Source organism: Amborella trichopoda, chromosome 12 (assembly GCF_054954075.1).
Source record: "Amborella trichopoda isolate Santa Cruz 75 chromosome 12, AtrichopodaSantaCruz75HAP2 v2.0, whole genome shotgun sequence".
In the NCBI taxonomy this organism is placed as follows: Eukaryota; Viridiplantae; Streptophyta; class Magnoliopsida; order Amborellales; family Amborellaceae; genus Amborella; species Amborella trichopoda.
In genome coordinates this window covers 30898071-30911442 of record NC_142347.1, presented here as the reverse complement: position 1 = coordinate 30911442, position 13372 = coordinate 30898071, and positions in this window count along the sequence as shown.

The following is a 13372-nucleotide window of genomic DNA, read 5'->3' as shown; positions in this document are numbered from 1 at the left end:
TTTAACCGGCCTAACCGGAAAACCAGTCGATTCAACCTCTCTAACAGTCCCGGACGGTCAAAAAAGTGTTGAAAAAAATAAATAAAAATACAAAAAAAATCAACTAAAATATAAAAAACATAGAAAGAATAATTAAAGCAAAACACATTCAAATGAAGTTGAAATTTAATGAAAAAAATGGATTTTAACCCATTTTATATTTTCCAACGGCTATTTTTAAAATTTTCTGAAAAAGATGGGAAAATATAAAAGTGAGTATTACTGACCAAAATTTTTTTTAATGTTTACTATTGTAACAATCCTAAAATTTCAAAAAAAAAAAAAAAAAAAAGGAGAAAAGATGCTTTTAAATAGGTGATGGTCTGTTTGAATATGATGGTCCTTGGGGACCATCACTATTTTCAAAAGTTTTTGCCTTTGCCTTTGCCTTTGCTTTTACTTTTGCTGCCTGCTGCTCGCCACGTCCTTTAGCGGATGTGGTTTTCGTATGTTAAAAGCAGACGCTAAACGCAATACCTCAGGTATGAGGTAGAGCGTAATAAAATATTATAATAATACGTTATAAGAACTTAAATAGGGAAGGTGAGCACTCCCACTCTAGAAAATTTTAAGATATCTCTCTCTCTGGTCGAAACACAGTGAACTTCTCTCTCGAACCGAATTTTTTTATTGGAAGCTCCCTCTCAAATAATTGTGGGTAAGTGACATCGTCTTTCTGAAAAATAGTCTATTTTTAATAAATAGTGATATTTCCGTCTAGGATCTTTATTTTATCAGTTTTGTGTGTAAGTGACCTCATTGTCTCGAAAAATAATCCATTCTTTTTAAAAATAAAATGAAATAATTATTTCTGCTTATTATCATGAATTTTAGGTGCGATAAATTTTATGCGCACGTGACCTCATTATCTTAAAAAATAATCTTTTTAATAAAAATTGTGATATTTTATCTATGTTAGAAATTTTGAATGCTGTAAATTAGAAAAATAAATTTATTTATTTTTCTTGTCTATTGTTAGAAATAAATGTGATATTTCTGCTTTTAGTAAAATTGTGATATTTCTTTCTACTGTTTTGAATATTTAGACATTGTAAAATTCATGTGCAAATGACTGCCTTATTATTTAAAAATTGACATTTTTGCAATTGATTATAGTATTGTTGTGAAATGTTTATTTGTGAATTGATATTCCATAAATTGTGATAATTCCGTATTCTTGAATTTTTATAAGAGTTTTTCTATACATATTAAATTGGCAATTATGCTAGAATGCCTTTACAAACTGCTACCTTTCTAAATTTGAGCCCAAAATTTTTGATTGGTTATTTTTGAAATGTTATAGAGAGTGACTGTTATTAATGGTTTAAGTGAAATTCATATTAATGGTTTCAGTGATATGTTGAGTACATGATATTGCTGCTTTCGAATGTTTAAAGAGATTTAGAAATAATTTAAGTATGCAAGTGGACTCATCCGGTACGCCGGTGAGGTATAAGTGGACCTATCTGAGACGCCGGTAGGGATTAAGTGGACTCATCCGGTACGCCTGTGAGGTATAAGTGGACCTGCAGGGATTAAATGAACCTATCTGGGACGCCGATAGGGATTAAGTGGACCCATCAGGACGCTGATGGGGTATATAGGTGACCTACTTGGGACGCCAGTAGGGTATTTTGTGAAATCCTTTGAATTATGTACTGTCGTTAAAAGTGTTATAAGCATTTCAATTATTTGGATTATACTTAATTATGCATTTATTGAAAGTGAAACTGTTGATGCATTTCTGTTAATAGATCTCATTTTGGAAAATATTGATATCTTTCAATCATGATTATTTTTAGGATTATGATGATCACTTACTGAGTAGCCAAACTCATCAAACTATGGTAAACATTTTTTCAGGATAACTGCGGATTCATTTTGAGTGCTAGTCAAGATCAACTTTGGAAGATACTGTTGTTGTACTAGCTTTCTTTATTTACTTTGTAAGACCTCGCCACTGTAAATTTGTCCTATCAATAGATGTATATATGTTTTGTCTGTCACATCTCAGGAATATCAGTATTGTAAATTCTTGGGCGGTGACAATTATGGTATCAGAGCAATAGGTTTAAGATCCTTAGGAAATTTAAAAAGAATGTACTTAAAAAATCACATTTATTGTGTGTACAGACCGGGATAAAGTCAAGATCCAGAATAGCTGAAGCCAATATAGAAGGAATTCACAAAGCCTTAGAAAATATGGTTGCTCTAATGCAACATCAGATGGAAAACAACAATCCACCCAGGCAGTCAGTTACAGGAAATGGTGGGAGCAATATCGAATAATTTAAAAAATTAAACCCACCTTCTTTTAAGGGTGCTGTAAACCCACTGGAAGCCGAGGGATGGATTATGCAATTGGAAAAAATATTCGAGATTATGGAATGTCCTGATGATAGGAAGGTGGCCTTGGCAGTTTTTATGTTAGAAGGTGAGGCACAACACTGGTGGCGAATGACAAAAGGAGTATTGGTCAAAGAAAATAAACCCTTGACTTGGGAAGTATTTCTAGAGGCATTTAATGAAAAGTATTTCCCAGATTTTATTCGAGACAAAAAAGAAATGGAATTTCTAGAATTAATCCAAGAAAATAAGACAGTAGCACAGTACGAGGCCAAGTTTACTGAATTGGCCAGGTTTGCACCACATATGATTAATAATGAGGTAAGAAAGGTGAAGAAATTTGAAAGGGGTCTTAGGCCAGCTATTAGAAGAAGAATATCAGTCTTGAAATTAAGAACTTATGCTGAAATAGTGGATCGTGCCCAAATTGTCGAAAAAGATTTTGAAGATTACCAAAAGACGAAAAATCAGAACAGTCATGTTAGACCTACATCATCTAATCGACAACAGTTTGAAACGCCAAACAAGAAGCCAAGGCCCTCGCCATTTCAAAACCCAATAGAACCATGCAGAAAATGTGGGAAAAATCATGGATCAAGCCCTTGTTATTGGAATACCGGAGCCTGTTTTAAATGTGGAAAATTGGGACACCAGATTAAGCAATGTCCTAGCTTACAGACACAACAGCTTCCAAAGCAGGGAGAGATAGCTCCAAAGCCTCAGATGAAGGGAAGAGTATTTGCGATTACTGAGCAAGACGCTCAGGCCTCAAAATCGGTGATCCAAGGTACTCTTACTATCTTCCAAAAAGTAGCTCATGTTTTGATTGATCCTGGATCTACTCATTCATTTGTGTCACAACACTTTGCATGCCACTTAAAGGTAGAACCAGAACAATTAGAATACATTCTAGAGGTAGCCACACCGATGGGAGATTCAATTAACACCAATATAATGTACAAATCATGTGTAATAAAGATAGAAGAAAAGGAACTGTTGGTTGATTTAATACTCCTGGAAATTCAAGATTTTGATGTAATCTTAGGCATGGATTGGCTTTCTGCATACCATGCAAGTATTGATTGTTATAAGAAAATTGTATTCCGAATCAACCAGTATTTTACTTCAATGGTGTCAAAAAAGACTCCCCATCATATTTAATCTCTTGTATTCGAGCTAATCGCCTCCTTCGAAAAGGGTGTCAAGGCTTTCTTGCCTATATCAAAGAAGATAGGAAGGAAGAAATGAATTTGGATACCACTCCGGTTATCCGAGAATTTCCCGACGTTTTTCCTGAAGAATTGTCAGGATTACCGCCTGACACGGAAATTGAATTCTCCATTGAATTATTGCCAGGGGTAGCACCAATTTCTAAGGCACCTTACAGAATGGCTCCTGCAGAACTTAAAGAACTGAAACAACAATTGGAAGAATTATTAGATAAAGGTTTTATTAAGCCCAGTGTGTCACCTTGGGGTGCTCCAGTACTGTTTGTCAAAAAGAGAGATGGGATTATGAGATTGTGTATTGATTATAGACAGTTGAACCAAGTGACAGTGAAAAATAAGTATCCATTACCTAGAATTGATGATTTATTTGATCAATTACAAGGATCACAAGTGTTTTCAAAAATTGATCTTAGATCTGGATACCATCAACTTAAGATTAAAAGTGAAGATGTACTCAAGACAGCTTTCAGAACAAGGTATGGCCATTATGAATTTTTAATCATGCCTTTTGGATTAATCAATGGACCAGCTGCATTTATGGATTTGATGAATCAGATCTTTAAGCCCTTTTTGGATAAATTTATTGTGGTATTCATCGATGATATTTTAATTTATTCCAAGAATCAGAAGGAACATGAGCAGCATGTAAGAATGGTATTGCAAATATTAAGAGAGAAGAAATTGTACGCCAAACTTAGTAAATGTGAATTTTGGCTTGAACAAGTGACATTTTTAGGACATGTCATATCAAAAGAAGGTCTATTAATTGATCCTTCAAAGGTTGAAGCCGTTGTTAATTGGAAACAACCAAGTAATGTGACTGAAGTTCGAAGCTTTTTGGGATTGACAGGATATTACAGAAAATTTGTAGAAGGATTTTCTCGAATCGCAATCCCATTGACTCGATTGACACAGAAAAATGTCAAATTTGAGTGGACAAGTGAATGTGAGGAGAGTTTTCAAGAACTAAAAGTTCGATTAACTTCAGCACCTATTTTAACTATTCCTGAGGGGAGTGGGGGATTTGTGATTTATAGTGATGCTTCACATAAAGGTTTGGGCTATGTATTAATGCAATATGGGAAAGTAGTGGCATATGCATCCAAACAATTGAAAGAATATGAGAAAAAATATCCAATTCATGATTTGGAGCTAGCTACAATAGTATTCGCTTTGAAAATATGGAGGCATTATCTATATGGTGAGCAATTCGTAATATACACGGATCATAAGAGTTTGAAATACCTTTTTTCTCAGAAGGATTTAAATATGCGGCAGATAAGATGAATGGATTTCTTAAAAGATTATGATTGTACAATCCATTATCATTCAGGAAAAGCTAACGTTGTGGCCGACGCTCTAAGTAGAAAATCTACGGGAGTCTTAGCTCATCTAATGATCCAAGAAATGCGATTGTTAGAGGAAATAGTGGATTGGCATCCAACTCCGTCCATTAATGGTGTGGTAAGTATGATTGCCAATATTAAGACGGAACCCCAATTAATCCAACAGATTCGATTGGCACAAAAGAAAGACCCTCAGCTTATAACAATTATAGAAGAGGTGAAGCAAGGACAGAGAGATGAATTCTCTATATGTAGTGAGGATTTGCTAAGATTCAAAAGTCGGGTTTGTGTCCCCAATGATGAGAGTGTAAAGAAAGCTATCTTAGAAGAAGCACATCATTCTCGTTATACAATACATACCGGAAGTATTAAAATGTATCAGGACCTGAAGAAAACCTTTTGGTGGAATAATATGAAAAAAGAAGTAGCACTATTTGTGTCTAAATGCCTAACATGCCAGCAAGTAAAAGCTGAACATCAAAGGCCCGCTGGGTTGTTGCAGCCTTTACCGATGCCAGAATGGAAGTGGGAGCACATCTCTATGGATTTTGTCTCTGGCTTGCCTAGAACAAATTCAGGAAATGATAGCATTTGGGTCATTGTGGACCGGTTAACCAAAGCTGCCCACTTTCTACCAATTCGCAGACGTACACTTTGGATCGATTGGCTCAGTTATACATTAAGGAAATAGTGCGGTTGCATGGAGTTCCTGTCAGTATTGTATCGGACAGGGATATTCGGTTTACTTCTAAATTTTGGGCTAGACTACAGTCAGCCATGGGGACGAGACTCACCTTTAGTACTGCCTTTCACCCCCAAACTGATGGACAATCGGAGAGGACCATCCAAACCTTGGAAGATATGCTGAGGGCCTGTGTTATTGACCTTACAGGAAGTTGGGATGACCATTTACCCTTGATTAAGTTTGCTTATAATAATAGCTTCCAAGCCAGTATTCAGATGGCACCATATGAAGCCCTGTATGGAAGGAAATGCAGGTCACCCATATGTTGGGACGAGGTTGGTGAAAGAAAGCTTTTGGGACCAGAAATTGTCCAGATAACCACAGATAAAATAGCAATAATTAGTGAAAGGCTCAAGACAGCTCAGTGTCGGCAAAAGAGTTATGCCGATAACCGAAGGAGAGATCTTGAATTTGAGAAAAGTGATTGAGTTTTCCTAAAAATCTCACCAATAAAGGGCATTATGAGATTCGACAAGAAAGGAAAGTTGACCCCACGTTACATCGGACCATTTGAAATCCTGGAAAGAATCGGAGGTGTCGCTTATAGACTTGCCTTACCACCCGAATTGGCAAATGTCCATAATGTCTTTCATGTATCTTCACTACGAAAATATCAGCCCGACCCATCCCATATCTTAAATTATGAACCTTTACCGATCAGGAAGGACCTATCCTTCATTGAGCAGCCAATTTTGATACTGGATAGAAGGGTGCAAGTGTTGCGTAACAAGGAGATTCCTTTGGTCCGTGTATTATGGCAGTACCATTCAAGAGAAGAGTCGACTTGAGAACGAGAAGACGAAATCAGAGAAAAATACCCCTATCTTTTTCAGTAATCAGGTAAACAAATTTAGAGGACTAAATTTCTTAAAGGGGGGAAGAATGTAACAATCCTAAAATTTCAAAAAAAAAAAAAAAGAGGAAAGATGCTTTTAAATAGGTGATGGTCTGTTTGAGTATGATGGTCCTTGGGGACCATCACTATTTTCAAAAGTTTTTGCCTTTGCCTTTGCCTTTGCTTTTGCTTTTGCTGCCTGCTTCTTGCTGCCTGCTGCTCGCCACGTCCTTTAGCTGATGTGGTTTTCGTATGTTAAAAGCAGACGCTAAACGCGACACCTCATGTATGAGGTAGAGCGTAATAAAATATTATAATAATACGTTACAAGAATTTAAATAGGGGAGGTGAGCACTCCCACTCTAGAAAATTTTAAGATCTCTCTCTCTCTGGTCGAAACACAGTGAACTTCTCTCTCGAACCGAATTTTTTTATCGGAGGCTCCCTCTCAAATAATTGTGGGTAAGTGACATCGTCTTTCTGAAAAATAGTCTATTTTTAATAAATAGTGATATTTCCGTCTAGGATCTTTATTTTATCAGTTTTGTGTGTAAGTGACCTCATTGTCTCGAAAAATAATCCATTCTTTTTAAAAATAAAATGAAATAATTATTTCTGCTTATTATCATGAATTTTAGGTGCGCTAAATTTTATGCGCACGTGACCTCATTATCTTAAAAAATAATCTTTTTAATAAAAATTGTGATATTTTATCTATGTTAGAAATTTTGAATGCTGTAAATTAGAAAAATAAATTTATTTATTTTTCTTGTCTATTGTTAGAAATAAATGTGATATTTCTGCTTTTAGTAAAATTGTGATATTTCTTTCTACTGTTTTGAATATTTAGACATTGTAAAATTCATGTGCAAATGACTGCCTTATTATTTAAAAATTGACATTTTTGCAATTGATTATAGTATTGTTGTGAAATGTTTATTTGTGAATTGATATTCCATAAATTGTGATAATTCCGTATTCTTGAATTTTTATAAGAGTTTTTCTATACATATTAAATTGGCAATTATGCTAGAATGCCTTTACAAACTGCTACCTTTCTAAATTTGAGCCCAAAATTTTTGATTGGTTATTTTTGAAATGTTATAGAGAGTAACTGTTATTAATGGTTTAAGTGAAATTCATATTAATGGTTTCAGTGATATGTTGAGTACATGATATTGCTGCTTTCGAATGTTTAAAGAGATTTAGAAATAATTTAAGTATGCAAGTGGACTCATCCGGTACGCCGGTGCGGTATAAGTGGACCTATCTGGGACGCCGGTAGGGATTAAGTGGACTCATCCGATACGCCTGTGAGGTATAAGTGGACCTGCAGGGATTAAGTGAACCTATCTGGGACGCCGATAGGGATTAAGTGGACCCATCAGGACGCTGATGGGGTATATAGGTGACCTACTTGGGACGCCAGTAGGGTATTTTGTGAAATCCTTTGAATTATGTACTGCCGTTAAAAGTGTTATAAGCATTTCAATTATTTGGATTATACTTAATTATGCATTTATTGAAAGTGAAACTGTTGATGCATTTCTGTTAATAGATCTCATTTTGGAAAATATTGATATCTTTCAATCATGATTATTTTTAGGATTATGATGATCACTTACTGAGTAGCCAAACTCATCAAACTATGGTAAACATTTTTTCAGGATAACTGCGGATTCATTTTGAGTGCTAGTCAAGATCAACTTTGGAAGATACTGTTGTTGTACTAGCTTTCTTTATTTACTTTGTAAGACCTCGCCACTGTAAATTTGTCCTATCAATAGATGTATATATGTTTTGTCTGTCACATCTCAGGAATATCAGTATTGTAAATTCTTGGGGTGTGACAACTATAATGTAAAGAATATTTTAAAAAAATTACAAATCAAATTCCTTATTTTTGCATTTTTTTTAAAAAAATGCCGGTTGATCACCCTAACTGGACGGTTAGCTGTTCGATCGGGTGATTTGCGAACAATAGTTAAGTCACTGCACTGTCGAGCAAATAGAAAAGATAGCAAGCTAGTAGGTAATGGAACAAGCATATAAAAAGAAAGGCCGTTCGTTGCATTGATCGAAGGAATACAAAGGTACGACAAGGTCACAAAATACAGAAAGAATGAAGGAGAGGAGGAAAAAGAGAGAGGAAAGGACAATATGCTAAAACTAAAATATTTCAAGCCTTCTAAATGTATGTCGATAAACCATTAAACTCTTCAATCATAGCGTTCATCTCTATTTCTAGATATGAGTTCACCTATGCGCCTTTGTCATTGCTTGAACGACGACCTTTCCCTACTAAATTCAGAATGTGGCTTAGAAAAATGGGATGATTGCAAGTCATTTGCCCTCGTCTGATATGATTGGAGACCCATTGATATATAGTATAAGTATAAGATTATTTTCTAAGCATATCAGTAACTTGATGAGACTTTAAAATATGAAAGTCATATCATCTTCCTAAGTGACAAAATCTACATCAGCAAGAAATTCCTAAAGATAAAAATTATGGTCATTTGTCAACATTAGAAAAACTTATGACAAGATGTTGTCATAGATATTATATTCAACAGTAGAATAAAACATTATAACAAATTATACTGATCGTCATCATTGTCAAGTGCGAGATTTTGGTACATATGGCCATAGGGTTAATATTGCAAATCATATTCTCATGGGAAGAATCCCAATATTGCAAATCATATTCTCATGGGACGAATCCCATGAGAGATATTACATAGTTAGATATTTAAATTAAGTTTTTCTCAATATAATATTATAAAAAACTAATTATTTTTAAAAAATATTTTTTTGGGTGAACAATTATATAGTTGGAATGATACGCAAAAGTTTATTTTTTGGAAGCGTCATTTCTCACATAGAGAATGAGAACATTGAATACCTATTATTTCTTTATAAAAAGGGGCTTAGAGAGGCTTTAGAAAATGATACAAATATCGAGCTTATCTACCTAGCTTCTATATCTATGATTCTTAAAAAAGTTCTTGACAATGCCAACATTTGCAATCGCCAAACCTCTCGACATTTCTTCCTTGATCTATAACTTTTGTGATAACCTTGGCTAGGGTTGGCAATGAGCCGCGTGACCCATCTAGTCTTGTTGGCCCAACCCTGAAAAACTAGTGCTTAGGCTACAAAATATGGCCCAAGGGTTGGGCCACCGCGGTTTGAGGTTCAAGCCTAGGATAGGTCCATGATCTTTTTTAATTGTTTTTTGCTTTGCATTTTGGTAGGTTTGGCTCAGACAGGGCCACGACCCCCTTCACCCAGTTCGTAAGATTGACCCATAGGGATTGGCAGATCTAAGTCCTAGGGTGGGGCCGGCCTTTTGCTAGCCCTAACATTGGCCTTCATTTTTTGCTTTGACAAATTATGTCTAAAAAAAACCAAAACAAAAGAAAAATGAACCAAGATAAAAGTTTGTAATTTTATTATTCGTATATTTTGTTCATAGGTTGTTCGTGTTATTGATCAATCCATGCTTCTAATTGGTTAATTAAATTTGGGAAAGTTATAGATGCCTCAACTAGCCCTTTTTAAGCCCACCCACCCCAACCCCAACCCTAAATACTTCTGATACGACAATTTATTTGGATTAAAATACCGTCATTTTAACCTACATTTCTCACTCTCTCTCTTTTTCTCTAAGCCTGTCCAATACAAATTGTGCTAAACAACTTGAATATGTATTAACGAATACAATTTCAATATATGCCAATCAGATGTATTTTGTGTTAGACTGGCAAATTTTAGTATTAGAAGTCAGTCCGGCATATTTTGTGTTGGACTAGCACTTTTTATCAGAAACACATATGTTGGATGTCATATTTTAAACATGTAGGTTAAAATGTAGGGGGTATTTAAGTCCAAAAAAAATAATACTTAAGAATGGGTGTAAAGTGTTGGTGAAATTTGATGGAGAGCGTATATGACAAAACCCGAGATTAGGGTGTTGTGAGCTAGTGATTGCAGAGCTCGGATTTTTCTTGCCCTTTTAAGAGAGAAAAGATGACCTTTATGTTTACAGATGAAACACTGTATATCTTTCTTTCTTGCTACGTTTTTCCTCTCTCTGGCTTCTCATTTTATAAGGAGCAGAAAATGGCTTAACGATTATCTTTCCAACAGTCTCTGAGAAAGGGTCTTCCTTGATCTTAGGGACATTCATCCAACGTCCATATGGACGTTGGTTTATGTGAACGTTGGATGTGATAAGCATAGGATTCGTCCCACAATTGTAAGCTTCCCAGCCCACAATTGTAGGCAAAGTCACGCTAGGCCTATGGTCATACGTGTTAACATCTCCCACTTGGCCATGATGACCACTTTTGAATATGACCTTTAAGAAAATTTCTTGTCATGAGTTTTTTCTCACGCTTTCGCGAATATGCCTCTCATAACAATTGTCCATAATGAAGATTTTCACATTAATGCAGATTTATCACTCAAGAAAACTGACTGACTTAAACATTTTTAAGTCCCATTAAGCTAGTGTATTTAGATAGTAATTCAACACTTAGACTCTTTGTTAATTGATCAGCAATCATATCTGATGAGGGCAAGTAACTAACGGTTACTTCACCTTTCTCAACTACATCCTGAATATAGTGATATTAAACATCTATATGTCTTCTTTTGGAGCTATTTGCTCCACTTTGAATTAATTTAATTGTAGCTTGATTATCAAAAAATATTTGAATCGGTTCGTCGATTATTTGCAGCTTCAAGTTATCTATGAAGCGCTTTATCCAGACCGTGAAAGTACAAGCAGTGCTACATGTAATGTATTCTGCTTCCTGTATGTACTTAGCTATACACCCTTGTTTCTTGCTAGACCAAGAAACAACAGCCCCTCCCAAAGAGAAAAATATGTCCTGAGGTGGATTTATTATCATCCTTATCCCTAGCAAAATCCACATCTGAATATCCTACAACTTCAAGATTATCTGCTTGAAAACACAATTTTATATGTTTTGTGCCCTTAGGGGTCGTTTGGATACTTGGAAATATATTGTCTTTGAAATATATTACTGGCGTAATACATTACTGTGTAATACATTACCTGCAAATGGATTGTCACTGTTTGGGTAGTATTTAGATGCAACCAAAGAAATACATTGTTACTGTTTGGCTATGTCCAGAAGAAATATGGGTAATGCATTACCCAAACCATGGTTGAGCGTGCAATCGCTATTAGTATGTAGCTTAAACTTTATAATTGCATCAGGCATAAGAATTAGCCACGTTGCGTCTTCACTTGGAATCACATGTTTGCAAGATGTTAACACTTTGGAATAACATACTATTATTATGATAAGCCATCATATTTTTATGTTTTCTTTTCTTGTGCTAAAGCTTTTCGATCATCTCACTCCATAAAACTTCCATGGGCAAATTCAAAAGAAAAAAAAAGTTTGGAGAAATTTGGCTGGTAACCTAAAAGGCTTTATGACTAAATGAGATGTATTGGATGAGAAATTATGTTGAGGCATTGGAGGAGATTGAAGAGGTAAATTAATTTTAAAAAAACAAAAATTCAAGCACACTGATTTGACGATTCTCTGTGAGTGAACTCAAGTATTTCAAATTTATCAACAAACAATAGCAGCAACAAAGAAAAAATAAAGCTAAAAAAATAAACAGACTGATCTTAGTGAGAACCCAAATTCGTTTATTTTTTGGAACAATAGCTACAATTGTGGTTGCAGAACCTAAAAAATAAATCTTGGATATATGGAAATAAACAAATCTTAGATAAGTGGAAATAAACAATAGCTACTATTGTTGCAAAAGATGGGGCTGGGGCTGCCGGGTTTTAATTGTTAGTTGAAAAAGATGGGGTTTGGTGTGTGAATTTTCGGGTTTTAGTTGCTAGTTGAAGAAGATGGGGTTGCTGTGTGATTTTTGAGGTAAGGGAGCTATTGGTTGCAGAAGATAGGGCTACCACGTTTTAGCGGCTGAAGAACTTTTTTTTCTTGTGGTTTATTAGGAGGTGAATCATGGGATTTTTGGGTAGCTAAAATAGAGACACGCCCGAAAGATTTCCCTCAATTACCCGTCAAGCGTAATAGAATTTTCACCCTTCACCACGCGTAATAGATTTCTTGATTTTTTAGGAACCCTCGAGTAATCTTTTTCCATTTTGTTACCATTTGTACCCAAACAATGGAAATGTCGTATTTCCATGTAATCTATTTTCATGTAATAGATTTCTAGGTTCCTAAATAACCCTTTAATGTCCTCAAAATTCTTTTTACAGCTTTCCAATGAGTTATGCCTGGATTACTTTGATATCTACTAACAAGTCCTACGGCATAACTCAAATCTAGTATTGTACATCTTACTGGCTATCAATAGCTTGTGCATAGGGAACATTAGGCTTTTCTTGTCTTTCTACTGGACAATCCTACCTATACAACTTTACTTCATATTCAACATGAGTAAACAATGATTTACAATTTTCCATTTGAAATATTTTAAGCATAGAGTCACGATATCCCTCTTGGCTCAAGCACAACATATTTGATTTTCTATCTCTAGTTAATTTTATGCCTAAGACATAAGATGATTCTCCCATATCTTTCATCTCAAATCGAAAAGAAAGTCATGACTTAGTTTTATCAATCATTTTTAAGTCATTTCCAGCGATCAGAATATCATCTACATATAATGAGAATATTGTGAATTTACTCCCACTCTTCAAGACATACACACAATGGTTCGATCTATTTACTTCATATCCCATCTGTAGGATGGCATCAAGAAATATTAAGTACCATTGTCTTGAAGATTGTTTTAAACCATAAAA